This window comes from Chiloscyllium plagiosum, chromosome 23 (assembly GCF_004010195.1).
Source record: "Chiloscyllium plagiosum isolate BGI_BamShark_2017 chromosome 23, ASM401019v2, whole genome shotgun sequence".
NCBI lineage: Eukaryota > Metazoa > Chordata > Chondrichthyes > Orectolobiformes > Hemiscylliidae > Chiloscyllium > Chiloscyllium plagiosum.
Window position 1 is genome coordinate 56,734,384 of NC_057732.1, and position 19,816 is coordinate 56,754,199.

The following is a 19,816-nucleotide window of genomic DNA, read 5'->3' on the forward strand; positions in this document are numbered from 1 at the left end:
ACAAATGAGAGTTACATTTCAAAATATGTCTTAGGTGCTATTTCAAACTAAGCTGCAAGTTTAGGACAAGGAATTTTAGGTCCAGAGTGACAGAAGAATGTTAAATTCTTATCTTTGAGTTGCCGTGGTTGTGGGGATGTTTGCTGTGCTGGGAGGTTGATTTACAGATGTTTTATCCCCTGTCTAAGTGACATCTTCAGTGTTTTGGAGCCTCCTGTGAAGCGCTGCTATACTGTGTTTTCTGGGATTTATTTGGTTCCGTTCCTGCTGCTTCCGGTTGCTGGTTCCAGTTGGTGATTGTAGTGGCCGGTATATTGGGTCCAGGTCCATGTTTGTTGATGGAGTCTGTGGATGAGTGCCATACTTGTAGACTTTCTCTAGTTGTCTTCTGTTCAGCTTGTCCTATGATCATTGTTGTCCCAGTTGAATTTGTGGTCCCCGCCATCTGTAGCATGGTGTTTAGTGGCTAATTGATGTTTGATTAGATTAGAATAGATTCTCTACAGTATGGTAGCAGGCTCTTCAGCCCAACAAGTCCACACCGACCCTCCGAAGAGCAACCCCCCCCAGACCCATTTCCATACATTTACCTCTTCACCTACCACTACCGGCAATTTAGCATGGCCAATTCACCTAACCTGCACATCTTTGGACTGTGGGAGGAAACCGGGGCACCCGGAGGAAACCCATTCAGACATGGGGAGAACGTGCAAACTCCACACAGACAGTTGCCTGAGGCTGGAATCAAACCTGGTCGTGGATACGGATTGCTAGTTGTCTGCCTGTTTGTCCTATATAGTGTTTTGTGCAGTGTTTGCATGGAATCTTATAAGTTACTTTTATCTCTCACATGATGGGTATAGGGTCTTTTGTCCTGGTGAGTTGTTGTCTGAGTGTGCCTGTCGGTTAATGGGCTGTCATGGATCTCAGTGGTTGGGGATGTCTGGCTGTCCGTTCACAGAGTCATAAAGATGTACAGCATGGAAACAGACCCTTCAGACTAACTTGACCACACCGACCAGATATCCTAACTTAATCTCTTCCCATTTACCAGCACTTGGCCCATATCCCTCCAAACCCTTCCTATTCATATAACCATCCAGATGCCTTTTAAATGCTGGATTTGTACCAGCCTCCACTACTTCCTCATTGCACACACGCACCACCCTCTGTATGAAAAAGTTGCCCCTTAGGCCCATTTTATATCTTACCCCTCTGTCCCAAAACCTATGCCCTCCAGTTGTGGAATCCCCCACCCCAGAGAAAAGACCTTGTCTATTTATCCTATCCATGCCCCACATGATTTTATAAACCGCTATGAGGTCACTCTTCAGCCTCCGACGCTCCAGGAAGAACAGCACCAGCCTATTCAGCCTCTCCCTACAGCACAAATCCTCCAACCTTGGCAACATCCTTGTAAATCTCTTCTGAATGCTTTCATGTTTCACAACAAACGTCTGATAAGAAGGAGACCAGAATTGCATGCAGTGTTCCAAAAGTGGCCTAACCAATGTCCTATACAGCTGCAACATGACCTCCCAACTGCTATACTCAATGGTCTGACCAATAAAGGAAAGCATACTAAATGCCTTCTTCTATCTTAGCTACCTGTGACTCTACTTGCAAGGAACTATGAACCTGCACTCCAAGGTGTCTTTGTACAGCAACACTCGCCAGTACGTTACCATTAAGTGTATAAGTTCTGCTCTGAGTTGTTTTTCCAAAATGCAGCACCTTGCATTTATCTAAATTATACTCCATCTGCCACTCCTTAGCCCATTGGCTTATCTGAGCAAGATCTGAGACATTTTTTAATATAGAGTGGTTAATGTATTGGATTGTGGCATGTCCTAGTTGTTTTGTTTGTCTGCTATGCATCTGCAATGTAGTTGTGGGGATATCTGTTCTTGGTGAAGACTCTGGAGAGGTGTTCTTCTCTTTGTAGATTGGAGTGCTGCAGTGTGTTGTAGCCCTTTATAACAGGGTCCTAATGCAGCTTCTCTTGTGTGTGTGTTGGGTGGTTGCTGTTGTAGTTCAGGACCTGGTTAGTATGTGTGGCTTTCCTGTACATTCACCGTTCTGTGCTTTTTCTACCGTCACATGGGAATGGGAATTGATTGTTGGTTTCCACCTCTCAAGTAAATCTGATCCCTGTGAGCATTGTTTTGATAATCCATGTATTCTCAATCTCTGTTCTCTTAATAATTATGAAAGTGTTGTCTATGTATCTGATCCTGAGTTTGGGTTGGATTTGTTGTGGGGCTGTTTGTTCTAGTCTTTGCATCACTGCTTCTGCTATGAGCCCCGAGATGGGTGAGTCTATAGGTGCCCCATTGATCTATGCATATATCTGGCTGCTTAATATGAAGTGTTGTCAAACACAGGTCCAGTAGTTAGAGTATGCAGTCCTTATTGATTGGTTCCCTGTTTTGCCGTCTGTTCTATTTGTCCAGGAAGTTGCCTATTGTCTCTCTGCCTCGAGTTTTGTCAGTTGGAGCGAATGAGACCACTGCTTCATCTTTGTTTATGTTTATGTTCTTGGCGTTGTCTAGGAATTCTTGTGATGATTGTACGGAGTATTTGGATCTGCTCATAAGACATTTCAGTTTTTGTTTAAGTTCTTTTGCCTGTTTGTGATGGAGTTCCTGGAGGTGCCACCATGGGTCTAAGTGGAACGCCTGGTTTTTGTACCTTGGGTAATGTGTAAAATCTTGGGGTGTTGGTGCCTTCTGGTTTTATCCTTTGTGGGTCAATCCTGGTTATCAGTCTGTTTTTTTTGTAGGTTCGGTAGTGTGTTGTTTATTCTATAAGTCAGCTATGGTGTGCGTTCACACTCCCTCTCTAGGAAGGTGTAGGTATCTGCAAGTAGTTTTGCTGCTTTTTGAATATATTCTGTTGTGTTCGTAATAACCATCATTCTGCTCTTGTTCACTCATACTGTGGTGACCTTGTCATTTTTGAGTGTGTTGAGGGCTTCCCTCTCTTTGGCTTTGAGGTTGTTCAATTTTCTTTTCTTTGTTAGTAAGGGTACAATGGTTTGTCTGACTGTTTGCTGTGCCTCTTTGGTTAGTCCGTTAGTTCCAAGTGTACATTCTGTTGCAGCTAAGGAAGTCTGTTGTTTTTGCATCCCTGTGGTTGTAGTTGAGTCCCTTGGCTAGTACAGCTTTTTCTGTGTCTGTCAGCTATCTGTTGGAGAGGTTTCTAACCCAGGTTTGTATTGTCTTCTCTGCTGTTGGTTAGCTTAGTCATTTTGTCTTTAGTATCGTTCTCATTCTGTATGTAGTTTTGTTCTGTCCTATGCTAATGGCCTGTTTGATTGTTGGGGTCTACTTCTGATTGGTTGTTTTTGAAACAAATGATATTTTGCACGCAACTTATTTTCTGTACCTATGGAGTCTGTTGTGTGCATCACCAATAATCATCGTCATATTGAGTAATAAGTATTATCTGGATTTTGAGTGAGAATTAACTAGAAGAGCTGATTGTCCTCTCTCTGCTGTGCCTAGTAATGTTTCTGATAATGTTCAATGTTGTGGTTATATTTCCTGAAATGGTCAGCAAGTGGAGAACAAGTGGGAAGCTGGGAGGAAATAGTCAAGTGACATTGGTGTAATCCCAGGACCTGTATTTGAGAAAACTCCCAATAAATGAGGAACTCAGAAATTGACTTTTGACACTGCCTTACCTACATAGAACATAGAACATTCCAGCGCAGTACAGGCCCTTGAACACTTGATGTTGTGCTGACCTGTGGAACCAATCTGAAGCTCATCCATCCCAAGCCTTTCCATTTTCATCCATATGTTTATCCAATGACCATTTAAATGCCCTTAAAGTTGGTGAGTCTACTACTGTTGCAGGCAGGGTGTTTCACACCCCTACTACTGTCTGAGTAAAGAACTTACCTCTGACATCTGTCCTATATCTATGTCCTGTCATGCTAGCTATCACTATCTGAAGAAAAAGGCTGTCACTGTCCACCCTGTCTAACCCTCTGATTATCTTATATGTCTTAATTAAGTCGTCCCTCATTCCTTCTTCTGTCTACTGACAACAGCCTCAAATCCCTCAGCCTTCCTCATAAGACCTTACCTCCACACCAGGCAACATCCTGGTAAATCTCTTCTGAACCCTTTCCAAAGCTTTCATATCCTATCTATAATGTGGTGACCAGAACTACGTAATACTCCCAAGTGCGGCCACATCAGAGTTTTATACCTATAAAGTGTTTCTTAAGAATAAGACAGAATCTCATTGAAACAGCTTGAAGGTCAGGCTGGCCTGATCAGTCAGGAACACTAACAGAATATGCTGAAGAAACTCGGCAAGTCTGACAGCACCTGTGGAGAGAGAAATTGAGTTAATGTTTCAAGTTCAGTAACACTTCTTCAGAATGCTATTCTGTTCTGAAGAAGGGTCACTGGACCTGAAACATTAACTCTGCTTTTTCTGCACAGATACTGCCAGACCTGCTGAGGTTCTCCAGAAATTTCTGTTTCTTTTTTATGTCCAGCATCTGCAATTCTTTGTTTTTAATCTACGATCCAGAGTGGAAGCAGGAATGATATTTCTCCTGAGCAGGGGTGTCTAGAACAAAAGTCTCAGGACATGGCATAGATCATTTTACACTGAGTTAAAGAGAAATGTTATTACTTAGGGTATGGCGAGCCTGTGGAATTCTCTACCACAGAAGGCTGTGGGGGCAAAAGAAACGCATAGCTTTCTAGAGGCTGAAGGCACCAAGAGGATTGGACAGAGAAAGAGCAAGAGTATGGCAATGAGAGAGAGAACCAGGCTTTATCACACTGAATGGTGGAGCAGATTTAAAGGGCGGAATGGCTACACCTGCTCATGGTTCCTATGTTTTGATGTGACAAAAACACATTAACTGTTTTACATAACTACCAAACTCTGACATCAGATGGTTGATTATACCATGATTTGAAAGTTATTGGCTTCCAGGTCAGCTCCAGGGAAGTAGTTAAAATGGCAGATAATATACAAAGCCTGAACTGTAACAATTTCTGTCAGAAGTGGGAGGACATTTCAGAAAATGCTACAAGACCATGTTTAATATTGTGATATAAACATAATTCCTGATGAAGGCCATGGGACGCAATTTATATTCCTCCTGGGACATTGGTTGTAGATTATAGGTTAATTCAGTGCTGGCCAGTCATGTCCTGGACTCTAAATCACAATGTGACCTTAATAATGTAACCTCCATATAACAAGAGAAAAATCAGAGATAACAGCAAACACTGAGATAAATCATGCTATGCGATATCTCATTAATGTGGCAGCACCGTACAATCAGCCTGTCGGTTTAAAATTGATGACTTTATATTTTCTGTAATGTCTATTCAGAAACTTTACATTTTCTATAACATCTACTCAGAAACTGTGTTGGTCAATTGCACAACATTAAGTACAGAATTCAAGAACAGGGGCCCAGGAATTGTTGAGCAGATTGAAATAGGAAGTGCGCATAATAGAGGTTTTGGTAGGTAATAAAGAAGAAAAATCCCTAGGTCTGGGTGAGTTGTATTTCAGGCTGTTGTGGGAGTAGCAATGGGGACTCATAGGCTGACCTTTACTCACTCCAGAGTCTAGATTAGAGTGATGTTGGAAAAGCACAGCAGGTGAGGCAGCATCCGAGAAGCAGGAAAATCGATGTTTTGGGCAAAAGCCTTTCATCAGGAACTCCATAGTCTGTCCAACTGTCTTTTTCTCTCTGCGCTCTATCTCCACCTATTGTTTACTTCTTCTCCTCCTTCCCCCCGCCTTCTGAAAGGCTTTTGCCCGAAACGCTGATTTTCCTGCTCCTCGGATGCTGCCTGACCTGCAGTGCTTTTCCGGCACCACTCTGATCTAAACCCTTCTGCATAAATGCCAACTTTTGGCTAGTTACAATCAATTCTGAAGAAGGCTCACTGGACCTGAAATGTTAACCCTGCTTTCTCTTCACAGATGCTGCCAGAACTGTTGAGTATTTTCCAGCAATTTCTATTTTTGTTACAGATTTCCAGAAACTATAGTCCTTTCAGTTTTTGCTTAGGTCTGTAACCTTTGAACGGAAGATGTGTCTAGTCTTCACATGTAAAATTAATTGAAAGGAATCTGTTTCAAACTGATATATAAGAATGTGAGTTTATTGAAAGAATCAGAGAATTAGTCCCAATGATGGCGACTATGAAACAATCATCAGTTGTTGTAAAAAAAAATCCATGTGGTTCATTCATGTCCTGAGAGATGGAAATATGTCCTTTTTACCCAGTCTGACCTCCATTTAAGTCCAAATAGAAACTGATATGATTTACTGTTAACTATCTTCTGCAATGGCCTTAAAGATTCGAGCGCAATTTGGGATGAGCAGCACATTCTGTCTTGCATGATCCAAGGCCTGTTTGGTCATTGACCATAGTCCATCTGCCTGAGTTTGTCCTCTTGAACTATCTCACTCTCATCATAGAATCAAAGAACAGTTACTGTGCGTTCAGCTCAACATGCTTGCGTTTTACCATGTACCATGCACCCCCGAATCTCCTTATCTTCCAGCATTTTCTTACTTTTTTGATGTAAATTTCACTTGAATTCCTCGCTTGAACCTTTCTTCACAATGGTCTGTTTTCAATTGGCTCTGCTCCTTGTGATCACTTGACTTTGGCCTCTGGTAAAAGTATAAATGGTATAATTTTAAAGGGAGTGCAGCACATTACAGACATGGTGTTGTGCTGGCGCTGAAATCATTGAAGGTTGAAAATGATGTTTTCAAAAAAATTCATTCATGAAATGGGCTAGCATTTATTGCCTGTCCCTGTTTGTCCCTTGGGAAGGTGGTTGTGAGTTGTCTCTACTGCAGTTCATGTGCAGAAAAATCGATGTTTCGGGCAAAAGCCCTTCATCACCATTCCTAATGAAGGCGTTTGCCCAAAACATCAATTCTCCTGCTCCTTGGATGCTACCTGACCTGCTGTGCTTTTCCAGCACCACACTCCTGACTCCAATATCCAAATGTCCTAATCCAGCTCTTTTTAAAAACCTGCCAGTTATTTTCTCTAAGATTTCTCCAGTTCCTGGTGAAATACTTATTTAGTATCGCCCCCATCTCTTGCGGCTCCACAGATAGCCTCATTTTGTAAACTTTTACTGAAAGTCAGTTTATAAAAGAATAAGCTTTTATGGCAACTAAGTTTTTATTGCTACTCTTCATTTTAAAAACAAATTCTTTTTTATCATAAAAAGCAAACTTACCTTCTTTGAATGCCAGAGTTGCGTTTAGTGTAACATAACAGGAGCAGTCATGTAAACACTAGTGGATTCTGCCTAAGCTTTTTCTTGTGTTCTTTAAAATGTTTTACTCTATTGTTATTTTATTCTGACATCATAACATTCTTGTGAAAGTTGAGTGTACTTTAGATGAACTGTTGGATTATCCACTCAGCTGAACATGAACAATGCTGCAGTTAAACTGTTTTTAGGATTATACAGTGATTGGAACACAGCGATTAATTTGCTGCGTCTTGATCTGTCTCACTATCTGAAAAAGTCTTCTGTCGACAGAACACATTAACCTTGCAGATCAGTGCTCAGCAAGAGACAACTCTAGTTAAATGTTGGATTGTAAGAATAGGTGGGGGGGGTCTTAGGAAAATACAGTGCTTTATTATGTAGGTTGCACTTCACTGTTTGGCTGGACTCTCTGTCGTCCCCACTGACTGAAACAACTCAGCCACAACCTTATTGAAAGGATTTCTATCCAAGTCCTTACATCACCATATCTGACAATCAAGGAGCTCCTCCCAGCAGCCAGCAGTCTGCTGCAATGATTTGTATCCAATTGTTTACAAAAAAAACTGCCAAAGATGAAATCCATCTGTCCCAGCCCTGAATCCGCCCTGTTCTGTCCCAGCCCTGAATCCGCCCCAGCCCTGAATCCGCCCCAGCCCTGAATCCGCCCCGTTCTGTCCCAGCCCTGAATCCGCCCCGTTCTGTCCCAGCCCTGAATCACCCCGTACTGCCCCAGCCCTGAATCCGCCCCGTTCTGTCCCAGTCCTGAATCCGCCCCGTACTGTCCCAGCCCTGAATCCGCCCCATTCTGTCCCAGCCCTGAATCCACCCCGTACTGCCCCAGCCCTGAATCCGCCCCGTTCTGTCCCAGCCCTGAATCCGCCCCGTTCTGTCCCAGCCCTGAATCCGCCCCGTTCTGTCCCAGCCCTGAATCCGCCCCGTTCTGTCCCAGCCCTGAATCCGCCCTGTTCTGTCCCAGCCCTGAATCCGCCCCGTTCTGTCCCAGCCCTGAAGCCACTACAAATGCAGAAATTACTGGGGAAACTCAGTAGATTTGGCAACATCAATGGAAAGAAACCAGAGTTAACGTTTTGAGTCCAGGGGTGACCCTTCTTCAGAAAGCACCATAGCACTTTGTGTTGGTTTCTCTTTGTGCAGAACACTCTCCCTCCTCTATGTTCTTACTGATCCCATCCTCTGCTCCCAGGTAATCCACAGCAATGGGGGGTATTTCACACCAGCAGAAAACATATACATCAGACAAACAATTTAAGACTTTTTTTAAAATCCAGGTATGCAGGCAGATTGAATTTTAGGTATTAACATAGGAGCAGTGAATATTTCCAGTTCCTGTGACTGTCAGAGCTAGTGCATGAAGATCCTGCAGCAATTCCTTTTCAGTTTGTTAAATTGTCTGATGCTTCATGCACTTCAGGAAGTTTCAGCCTTTGAAGCTTACGTGACTCTGATCTCAGCATTACTTGGGCTGTCTGGCACTCCAGTGCCTCCAGATGTCTGCAAGATGGTCCAGGAACAGCTATTGCAAACGTAGCTAGCAAGTGAGGCTTGTCAACGGAATCTTCTCCCATAACTCAACAACAAGGGCAACTAAAGATGGGCAATAAATGTCAACCCAGTCAGTGATGCCCACATCCAGTTTTACACGGTAAAGCAAAGGATTAGAGATCTTGGGATCGAAATCGATCTCAACCTATACTCAAACCTCAAGTGAATAAGAAGCCTGACTCGCTGGCTTGGAGCTGAGTGTGGAAGATGGGTGTCTAGTGGGCCACTTTTGGTCATCAGAACCTCTGATCTGTACAGAGCACTGGAGTTTGTATCACATACCCAAGGCATGATGATGTGAATAATATATCATCAAAACTAATGTTCAGGTGAACTGTTTATTTTGTTTTGAAATGCTGGCTTTGTTTCACATGTTGTATTGTAAGGGCAAAGTTTTATTTATATCTGAACTGCATCTGAAAAGCATTTCAAAAAACAAATATTTAAAGGTAAAATATGTGTTTCATGCCTTTGGCATTATTGAATGTGAATATTAATCCTGAGTGTAGATTTGACTCAAGTGCTGTAATTATGACAGTGTGTAATGCTCTGAAAAGAATGATTAGATTCTGCTGGTGAATGTCAAGTATGAAGAAAATTATTGGGCCATTTAATAAAGGAAGGCATGGTGTGTGGAAATAATAACCAGCACATCAATCGACAGAAATGAGAGTGGTCTCCAATTTTTTGGCTGATTTAGATTGGATGCTGTAATGCATCTTTCTGAAGCAGGGCCAAATATTACATTTGCAGTTGTCTGAGTTTTTAATTAATAATTATAATTCCATGTAAAAAAGAATAATTTAAATCGCTTACAAACCTTTTGTAATTGCCAGATCAAAAAACATGTTGCAGCCAAAGTATTTTTCAAGCATAATCACTATGACAATTTAGGAAGCACAACAATCAAATTGTACACAGAAAGATCCCATAAATATCACTGTGATACTGGCCAAATAATCAGTTTTAGTGTTATTGGTTGGGGTGAAAATATTAGCCAAGACACAAGGGACAATTAGTTAAGTTCCTTTGAAAACATGCCAAAAGATCTTTTGCTTCAACCCAGACAGGCAGTATTTATTATTGAGTACAGTGAGAGCTAACTTTATCTGATTAAATGATGCACCGAAAAGTGACACTTCTGACAGTGCAGCCCTCCTGTCCCTCTGAAGTGCAGCCCTCCCATATTATGATTCACCATCTGAAACAGCTGAACCATAACTCTTCACACTCCTAGCCAAGCTGTTCCAAAGTACAGCAACAACACTGGCATCTACCCAACAATAAAGAACATTACTCTTGCTAGTCCTGTACACAAAAAGCAGGGCAAAGCCAATCCACCTAATTACCAACCCATCAGTCTACTTGAAATGAGGGAATAGGTTAGCAGCATCTGCTCAGTAACACCCAATTTGGGTTCAATTTAGGCCACACAGCTCCTGACCTCATTACAGACTTGGTTCAAACATGGACAAAGGAAGGAGTGGCTTAGGGAGTAGTTTAGTGGAGGAGATGGCCTAGACTATTAATCTGGGAATGAGAGTCTATTGATGACTGTGAAACCTCTGCCAATTGTCAGAAAACCTCATCTGGCTCACTAATGTCCTTAAGGGAATGAGATCTGTCAGCCTTACCTGGTCTGGCCTACATGTAATTCCAGAACAACAGCAAAATGGTTGTCTCTCAATTCTCTCTGGGCAATTAGGGATGAACAATAAATACTGGCCTGACCAGTGAGATCCACGTACCACAAATGAATGTTAAAAATGAATTCCCATTTAAAAAAAGGCAAGAGCGCCAGCCCTTGACATCAAGGCCACATTTGACTGAGTATAGCATCAAGAAGTCTCAGCAAAACTGGAATCGATGGGAACCTGGCAGAAAACCTTCCTCTGGTTGATGTCTTGCCTGGCAATTGGGAAGATGGTTATGGGTCCATCAGCTTCAGGACATCTCTGCAGGAGTTCCTCAGCGCAGTGTCCTAGGTCCAACCATCTTCAGCTGCTGCTTCAGTGACCTTCCCTACATCATAAAGTCTATAGTGAGGTTGTTTTCTTTCAGCACTATTTGTTACTCCTCAAGCATTAAAGGGCTCTGCGTTGGGAAGGATCTGGATAATATTGTACCTTGAGTTTTTATGTGTTAAAGCAGAATGAATGTCAAAGAAGTGACAGTCAATGTCCATTTCCAATTGGAGAGAATGTAACCATCTCCCATCATTATCTCCAACTGAATCCCTCATTGTCAACATCCTGGGGGGTAATCATTGAGCAGAAATTCAACTGGACTTGTCACATAAACACAGTGGCTACAAGATCTGATCAGTGGCTGGCAATTATACAGCAAGAACTCACCACCTGACTCCTCAAATCCTATGGAGAAAGTGAGGACTGCAGATGTTGGAGATCAGAGGCAAAGAGTGTGGTGGTGGAAAAGCACAACAGGTCAGGCAGCATCTGAAGAACAGGAGAATCAACGTTTTGATGATGAAGACCTTATGCTCAAAATGTCGATTCTCCTGCTCCTTGGATGCTGCCAGACCAGCTGTGCTTTTCCAGCACCACACTTTTTGACACTGTCCTCAAATCCTGGACACCATCTACAAGGCACAAGTTAGGACTGTAGTGAAATACTCTCCACTTGCCTGGGGTGCAGCTCCAATAACACTCCAGAAGCTTACACCATCCAGGAAAACGCAGCCTGCATTACTCCACAAATATTCAGTTTCTTCAAGATACACTGCAGAAATTCACCAAGGTTCCTTAGACAGCTTCTTGCAAATTAGATTAGATTAGATTACATTACATTACAGTGTGGAAACAGGCCCTTCGGCCCAACAAGTCCACACTGACCCGCCGAAGCGTAACCCACCCATACCCCTACATTTACCCCTTACCTAACACTACGGGCAATTTAGCATGGCCAATTCACCTGACCTGCACATCTTTGGACTGTGGGAGGAAACCGGAGCACCCGGAGGAAACCCACGCAGACACGGGGAGAACGTGCAAACTCCACACAGTCAGTCGCCTGAGGCGGGAATTGAACCCGGGTCTCTGGCGCTGCGAGGCAGCAGTGCTAACCATTGTGCCACCATGCCGCCCAAATCTTCTACAACTTCCATCTGGAAGGACAAGGGTAGCAGATACATGGGAGCACCACCACCTGCAAGTTCCCCTCCATGCTACTTACCATCTTGACTTGGAAATATATCAGAGCTGAAAATGTGTTGCTGGAAAAGCGCAGCAGGTCAGGCAGCATCCAAGGAACAGGAGAATTGACATTTCGGACATAAGCCCTTCTTCAGGAATGAGGGCTTCTTGAAGAAGGGTTTATGCCCGAAACGTCGATTCTCCTGTTCCTTGGATGCTGCCTGACGTGCTGCGCTTTTCCAGCAACACATTCTCAGCTCTGATCTCCAGCATCTGCAGTCCTCACTTTCTCCTTGGAAATATATCACCCTTCCTTCAGTGTCACAGGGTCAAAATCCTGGCACTGCCTGCCAAACAGCACTGTGGGTCAATTTATAGCATATAGACTACATTGGTTCAAAAACGTAGCTGACTAACACCTTCTCAAGAGCAACTAGGGATGGCCCAGCCAATGATCTCAACATACTGTGAAAAGATCCAGAAAAAGCAATCTTTACTTCTTTGTTACTCAAATCTTCATGAACTTGTATATTGCATACCAACTTTTGTTTAGGATCTCGTAGACTCTGAGAGTCATAGAGATGTATGGCATGAAAGCAGACTCTTTGGTCAAATCGTCCATGCCGACCAGATATCTCAACCTAATTTAATCCCGTTTGCCAGCACTTGGCCCATATCCCTCTAACCCCTTCCTATTCATATACACATCCAGATGCCATTTAAATGCTGTAATTGTACCAGCCTGCACCACTTCCTGTGGCAGTCTTTTCCATACTCGCACCACCCTTTACATGAACAAGTTATCCCTTAGGTCCCTTTTAAATCTTTACCCTCTACCCTAAACCCATGCTCTCTAGTTCTGGACTCCCCCACCCCAGAGAAAAGGCCCTCAGCTTCTGACACTCCAGGGAAAACGGCCCCAGCCTATTCAATCTCTCCATATAGCTTAAATCCTCCAACCCTGGCAACATCCTTGTAAATCTTTTCTTAACCTTTCAAGTTTCACAACATCCCTCCTGGAGGAGGGAGACCAGAATTGTACCAATGTCCTACATAGCCGTAACATGACCTCTCAATTCCTATACTCAATGCTCTGACCAATAAAGGAAAGCATCCCAAATGCCCTCTTCACTATCCTATCCACCTGGGACTCTATTTTCAAGGAACTATGAAGCTGCACTCATCAAATACAAATTTTGGAAATCACGGTATAATTTATCTGAGTAATAGGTTCCAGCTTTTACTCAATGAATAATGTCAAGCTAATTGCTTTGTGGTTCCTTGCTTTCACTCTCCCGTTTTGTGGAATAATGGTATTATATTTACGAATTTTCAATCTACTCGGACCAATTCAGAATGTGAGAAATTTTGGAAAATTATAGCCAGTGCATGCATTATCTCTGCAGCTATCTCTTTTAGACCCATAGGATTTGGACCAAGAGTTCCTGGGGATTGGTTGACTTTTTGTCCCTTACGTTTTTGAGAGATTTTTTCTCTGAGGAAAAAAATGTAAAGTTCGTAAAAGAAATAAACAAAGCAAGCGCTACTGACTCAGTAATATAGTTTCAAGACATTGTGTAATTCCAGTTCATCCTCTATTTCCTCATCTCACTCAAGCCTCCCTTTGTATCATAAAATCATGAAGGGTCTGGGAGCAAAGCAAACTTGCCACAGTTCTCCAGAATTCACTTTGAATTCTCTTCAGTATTCTCCAATTCTCCAACTCTTCTGAATTATGAGATTTCCTGGGGATCTTGCATTAGTTTTCAGCTAAGTCAACCTCTCACCTTTCTGCAAGACCTCACAAGAGTGAATTTCTCAGCTTAATCTTGGGCCTCACTACATTCACATTGGCTGTACACTGTCACATCTTATGGAGTATAATTGCTTTCCCACCTCATTGGGAAGATGACCTTCCTGATGATAAAACTGACTTCCCCAGAACGAATGATGCCAGAATCCACATCCCACAACTGAAACATTGAACAGCCCTTTTATTTCCGGGGACCCTATCTTCATTCCTACCATTTGGGGGATGTATATGGATCTGGAAAAGTCAATTCTACAACATGTTCCTGAACATTTGATAATGTAATTTATTTTGTTAAGTTTGACTTTTTCCTTCTTTTCTCTGCCTACAGCAAAAAAGGACTCCAGTTGTCAGTCAGATTGTGAAAGTGTCCTGCTGCACTAACATTCCTCACTTCCATATGGCCAATGCTATTCTCAGAATGTCACAACTGTTACTAATCAGCAAGTTGCTTTCTATCATATGACATCGCTGTTGCAAACAGTTCGCTCTGAGCATCTTAGGATTGTTCCTTTTGAAGAAACTGCAGGGCAGCATTAGACCTGTGGAGTCTGATTATCAAACAGCTTCTTCCCTAAAATACCCTTCAGAGTATCCTTTACAAACTGTACCAGTTGCAACAAGTGTAGGTTCATTTTTATTTAGGACAAAAAAAAAGAAAATTACAGCACAGAAACAGGCCCTTCGGCCCTGCATGCCTGAACTGATCCAGATCGTCTATCTAAACCTGCCACCTATTTTCTAAGTACCTGTATTCCTCTGCTCCCTGCCCATTCATATATTTGTCTAGATACATCTTAACTGGCGCTAACATTCCTGCCGCTACCACCTCAGCTGGCAATGCATTCCAGGCACCCACCACCCTCTGTATGAAGAACTTTCTACGCATATCTCCCCCAAACTTTTCCCCTCTCACCTTGAACTTGTGACCCCATGTAATTGAATCCCCCACTCTGGGGGAGAAAAGCTCTTGCTATCCACCCTGTCTATACCTCTCATGATTTTGCAGACCTCAATCAGGTGCCCCCCTCAACATCAGTCTTTCTAATGAAAACAATCCTAATCTACTCAACCTCTCCTCACAGCTAGCACCCTCCAAACCAACCAACATCCTGGTGAACCTCCTCTGCACCCTCTCCAAAGCATCCGCATTCTTTTGGTAATGTGGTGCCCAGAACTGTATGCAGTATTCCAAATGTGCCTGAACCAAAGTCTTATTCATGCATCTGTAACATGGCCTGCCAACTCTTGTACTCAATACCCCATCTGATGAAGGAAAGCATGCCATATGCCTTCTTGACCACTATACTGACCTGTGTTGCCAACTTCAGGGTACGATGGACCTGAACACCCAGATCTCTCTGTACATCAATATTTCCACTTCCTGTATAATTCGCTTTTGAATTGGATCTTCCAAAATGCATCTCCTCGCATTTGTCTGGATTAAACTCCATCTGCCATTTCTCTACCCAACTTTCTGATCTAACTATATTCTGATGTATTCCCTGACAGTCCCCCTCGCTATCTGCTACTAAAATAAATGTGTTTATTTTAAACCTGTTTGGCTAATAAGAGAGTGAAACAATAGTGGGATTGCTTATTGGGGCAGAATATTGAAGCAGATGGATACATGTCTGTTTGCAGTTGTTAGGCAGTGGCTCTAATATTGTCCAGGCCCAAAAAAAAGCAGAAAAGACTAAACTCAGTAGCTGCCAGTTGAATTGTGCAGGGCGAAGAACAGAATTGATAGGGAGCTGAGAAGTGTTTTCAGGTATCAGGAACATACAGGTGAAGACTGCTCTCCAGTTGTTGAGCTTAATCTTAGTTCAAAGAAGTGTCATACTGGGCTCAAAATGTTAATGCTGTTTCTCTCTCTGGCAGAAACTGTCAGACTTGCTGAATTTCTCCAGCACTTCCAATTTTCATTTCAGATTTTCAGCAGTGTTTTGTTTTGATTGATATTAATTTGTGGCACAAAACGCATGTTTTTGGCATCCAATTAATCTCCATTTAAAGAGAATAAGGTATCAGACGTGACACTGAAAAATCAGGGCCAGTTACCCAGACAGAACAATAAATAAACAGTATATGTCTAACCTGCATATTCTGTGAAATGACTATCACTCATAAACATGTTTTCTTATATTAGTGTGAAGGTGTTTTGATAAAGCCAATCCAAGACTATTTTCAGCAGCAAGGATCAAGAATATTGCACAAATCTTGAGAAAATTATTACTTTGAAAAAGATTTATAGCAGTTGGAAATCTGCTCTGATGAGTACCAGTTGGATGTGAACACAGATTGGGATGTGTCTAACATTCTGGTTCCCACTGTAACAGGGGATTGCTTCTGGAAACATCACTTTCTTGCCCTGGTCCTGTTTACCCCGGTATATTAGTTACAAAATGCAAAGGTGAATCTGCAACCAAGACCATGGCCATGTGCCAGCATTTAATCTCCAAATTACAAAACTTAGTTTTGAGTTCTTGCTAGTGTATTCTGAGAATTTAATAAACAGTCCAATTCTGGAGTGAAATTAGTGCCAACCTGAGGCTTGCACAGTAAACAAGCAGGAAAACCAAGAGAATTGATAAGAAATTCTTTCAGACACCTGTCAATTATTCAATTTGAATTTGGGTTTGCTTACATTGCATCTGCTTTAATGATGAGAATTTAATTTGTTTGCTTAAACTTACGTTTGGCTCATTTGCCTTCAAGAATGAATTAACTATTCACATATGCAAGACATTGTCACTGTCGTTTTTTTGGCTGCTCATGTCAATGCTTGAATTTTACATCTGTTATTATATACAAGCATAATTTACTGCAACACACAAAAAGGATCCATTTAACATTATGTCATAGGTTGCTGCATTTTAGAGCAATATTTTATTGCAATAGATTGTGACTGAATGTGGATGTGGATGAAGATTTGTTCGCTGAGCTGGAAGGATAATTTTCAGACATTTCGTCACCATACTAGGTAACATCTTCAGTAAGCCTCCGGAGGAAGCCGGACGGATTGTGACTGACTTAGCACAACAGTTGATTCAGAAATTATGACAATTATTAGTCATTCATTGTAGTTGAATTATAGGATAGTCACCAAAATCTGGTAAAACTCATTATTTGGCAAAATAATTGAAATATGACAATCCAATAAATAACACATCTTTTGCAAATGGTGGGGTATAATGGCAATGGTGTACACATTTCCCCAGAATTTTCAGTCAATGTAGGTTCATTTGGAGAGAGTGGAATAACAGCAAAAGAGGGTCCCAGAGAAATTGCAGCTAATTGTTCAAATGTCATTTCCTCAGGTTTGACATGTGCCTATGGATTAAAACATTAATTAAAGAATAAATTTCCCACCCAAAACCCATTATTGCTATGTTTTGTTGATTAGCATATTATTCTTTGGGCAAACATAGCACTCACTTGTCTTCTGCATCTAATAAAGAGACTATTTATTACCTACCAATTTTCTAATTAAAGAATGAGCATTCAATATATAGAATCATTTTCCCAACTAGTTATTCAGTAAATATGTTGTTTGTTTTTTATTTGCATTAAAGATGTGTGAGTAAGTTAATTATTGAATTAGTCAGTATTTGAGAAAGGATGAGAGAGGTTGCTTTGAATTCTTAAGCATCTATTTATTTGTAACTGAACTCGTGTGAAGATGACAAAGTTCAAAAAGAATTAACCAGAATGGAAAAAAAATGTTGCTATTGTTGTGTGATAGCATTCAAATTAAAGATTAACAATGTAATTTTCTTCCAAATAAAGTACAGCAGATTTCTAGGCAACTGTCAGCTCAATATCCAGTTTTAATTATTAACATGAAGAATGATGCTGTTCATTTAACCCAGAATTTCAGGAACATCACGTTATAGACAAGAAGCCAATCTGTATAATTGTATGAAATAAACAAATTATGGGAGTAACCAGTAAACTGCAACAGAAATTATTCAGCTTCATATGGACTATTTGATACATTCTGATAATGCAAATATGTTTCTGCACAAAGTATGATTGTAAAATCTCCCTCTTGTTATCTGGTTGTGTCCTTTATTATAAACAATGATTTTGACTGTTTCTCAGCAAGCAGTGTGATAAATGATTGATTATACCTGAAGCGTTTCCTGGATCAGTTGCCCATTTCAGATGCAGCTTCTTCTGCACAGTTTTATGACGGCTCATTAATTATATTAGGGAGTTGGTTGACTGTTTAGTAGGTGGACGGTGCACTGTGCAATGTGCCGTTGATGCATGCTGCACCCTCGTCTTGCGGCAGATGTCATGACCACATCACTGGATTAGTAATCCTGAGGGCCAGACTAATACTCTGAGAATGTGGTTTCAAATCCTACTAGCCCACCATCACCATTTAGATACAATTCATTAAAAACTGGAATTAGAAGCTAGTGTCAGTATTCGTGACTGAGGAAACTCATCAATTGTTGTAACAGCTCATCTTGTTTACACATGTCCTTTAGTGACTTTACAAGGTGTGGCCTACATGTGACTCCAGAGTTGAGAATGTGGTGCTGGAAAAACACAGCAGGTCAGGCAGCATTCGAGGAGCAGGGGAATTGGCATTTCAGGCATAAGCCCTTCATCAGCCCTTTCCTAATGAAGCACTTATGCCCAAAACGTTGATTCTCCTCCTCCTCAAATGCTGCCTGACCTGCTGTGCTTTCCCAGTGCCACATTCTTGACTCTGACCTTCAGCATCTGCAGTCATCACTTTCTCGTACATGTGACTCTAGACCCATAGCAACGCAGTTGACTCTGAAATGGTCCAGAGACCCAATCAGTTAAGAGTAATTAGTGAGGGGCAATATATGCTGACCTGCCCAGTGATGTCCAAATTCCATTACAAAAAAGATGTTCCTGTACATGCAGCAATAATTGAGTCGTAAAGTGTGGTGCTGGAAAAGCACAGCAGGTCAGGCAGCATCCAAGAATCAGGAGAGTTAATGTGTTGGGCATAAGCCTGGTGAAAGGCTTATGCCTGAAATGTCGACACTGCTGTTCCTCGGATGCTGCCTGACCTGATATGCTTTTCTAGCGCCACACATTTTGACTCTTACTCTCCAGCATTTGCAGTTCTCACTTTCTCCACACGATAATAGCTACTGACCCATGTTCTTGACCACACTAGTCACTTTGTGATTTTGATGTTTTATTTCTGCGTTCTGGTTTCTTTCATCTGCATTTCATCACCATCTACCTGGTGAACTGGTATTCATTTATTTTAATGAAGAATATTTAATAGAACATAGAAGAATACAGCGCAGTACAGGCCCTTTGGCCCTCGATGTTGCGCCGATCCAAGCCCACCTAACCTATACTAACCCACTATCCTCCATATACCAATCCAATGCCCGCTTAAATGCCCATAAAGAGGGAGAGTCCACCACTGCTACTGGCAGGGCATTCCATGAACTTACGACTCGCTGAGTGAAGAACCTACCCCTAACTTCAGTCCTATATCTACCCCCCCTTAATTTAAAGCTATACCCCCTTGTAATACCCGACTCCATACGCAGGAAAAGGTTCACACTGTCAACCCTATCTAACCCCCTAATCATCTTGTACACCTCAATCAAGTCACCCCTAAACCTTCTTTTCTCTAATGAAAACAGCCCCAAGTGTCTCAGTCTTTCCTCATACGATCTTCCTTCCATACCAGGCAACATCCTGGTAAACCTCCTCTGCACCCGTTCCAGTGCCCCCACATCCTTCCTATAGTATGGCGACCAAAACTGCACACAATATTCCAGATGCGGCCGCACCAGAATCTTATACAACTGCATCATGACCTCAGGACTCCGGAACTCAATTCCTCTACCAATAAAAGCCAGTACGCCATATGCCTTCCTCACCGCACTATTTACCTGGGTGGCAACTTTCAGAGATCTGTGTACATGGACACCAAGATCCCTCTGCTCATCCACACTACCAAGTATCCGACCATTAGCCCAATACCCCA

At 42.0% G+C, this 19,816-nt stretch overlaps 1 protein-coding gene and 1 long non-coding RNA gene across 2 annotated transcripts in view; one reads left to right on the forward strand and one right to left on the reverse strand.

The window, feature by feature from the left end:
* Positions 1 to 19,816, forward strand: part of pcloa (piccolo presynaptic cytomatrix protein a) — a 568,528-nt gene that overhangs the window by 157,249 nt on the left and 391,463 nt on the right. The window lies entirely within an intron of this gene.
* On the reverse strand, positions 295 to 7,338 carry LOC122561889. The gene is made up of 3 exons (XR_006315138.1): positions 7,255 to 7,338; positions 6,570 to 6,670; positions 295 to 466 (listed from the first exon to the last, which is right to left on the reverse strand). It is a non-coding gene; the product is annotated as an uncharacterized LOC122561889 (long non-coding RNA).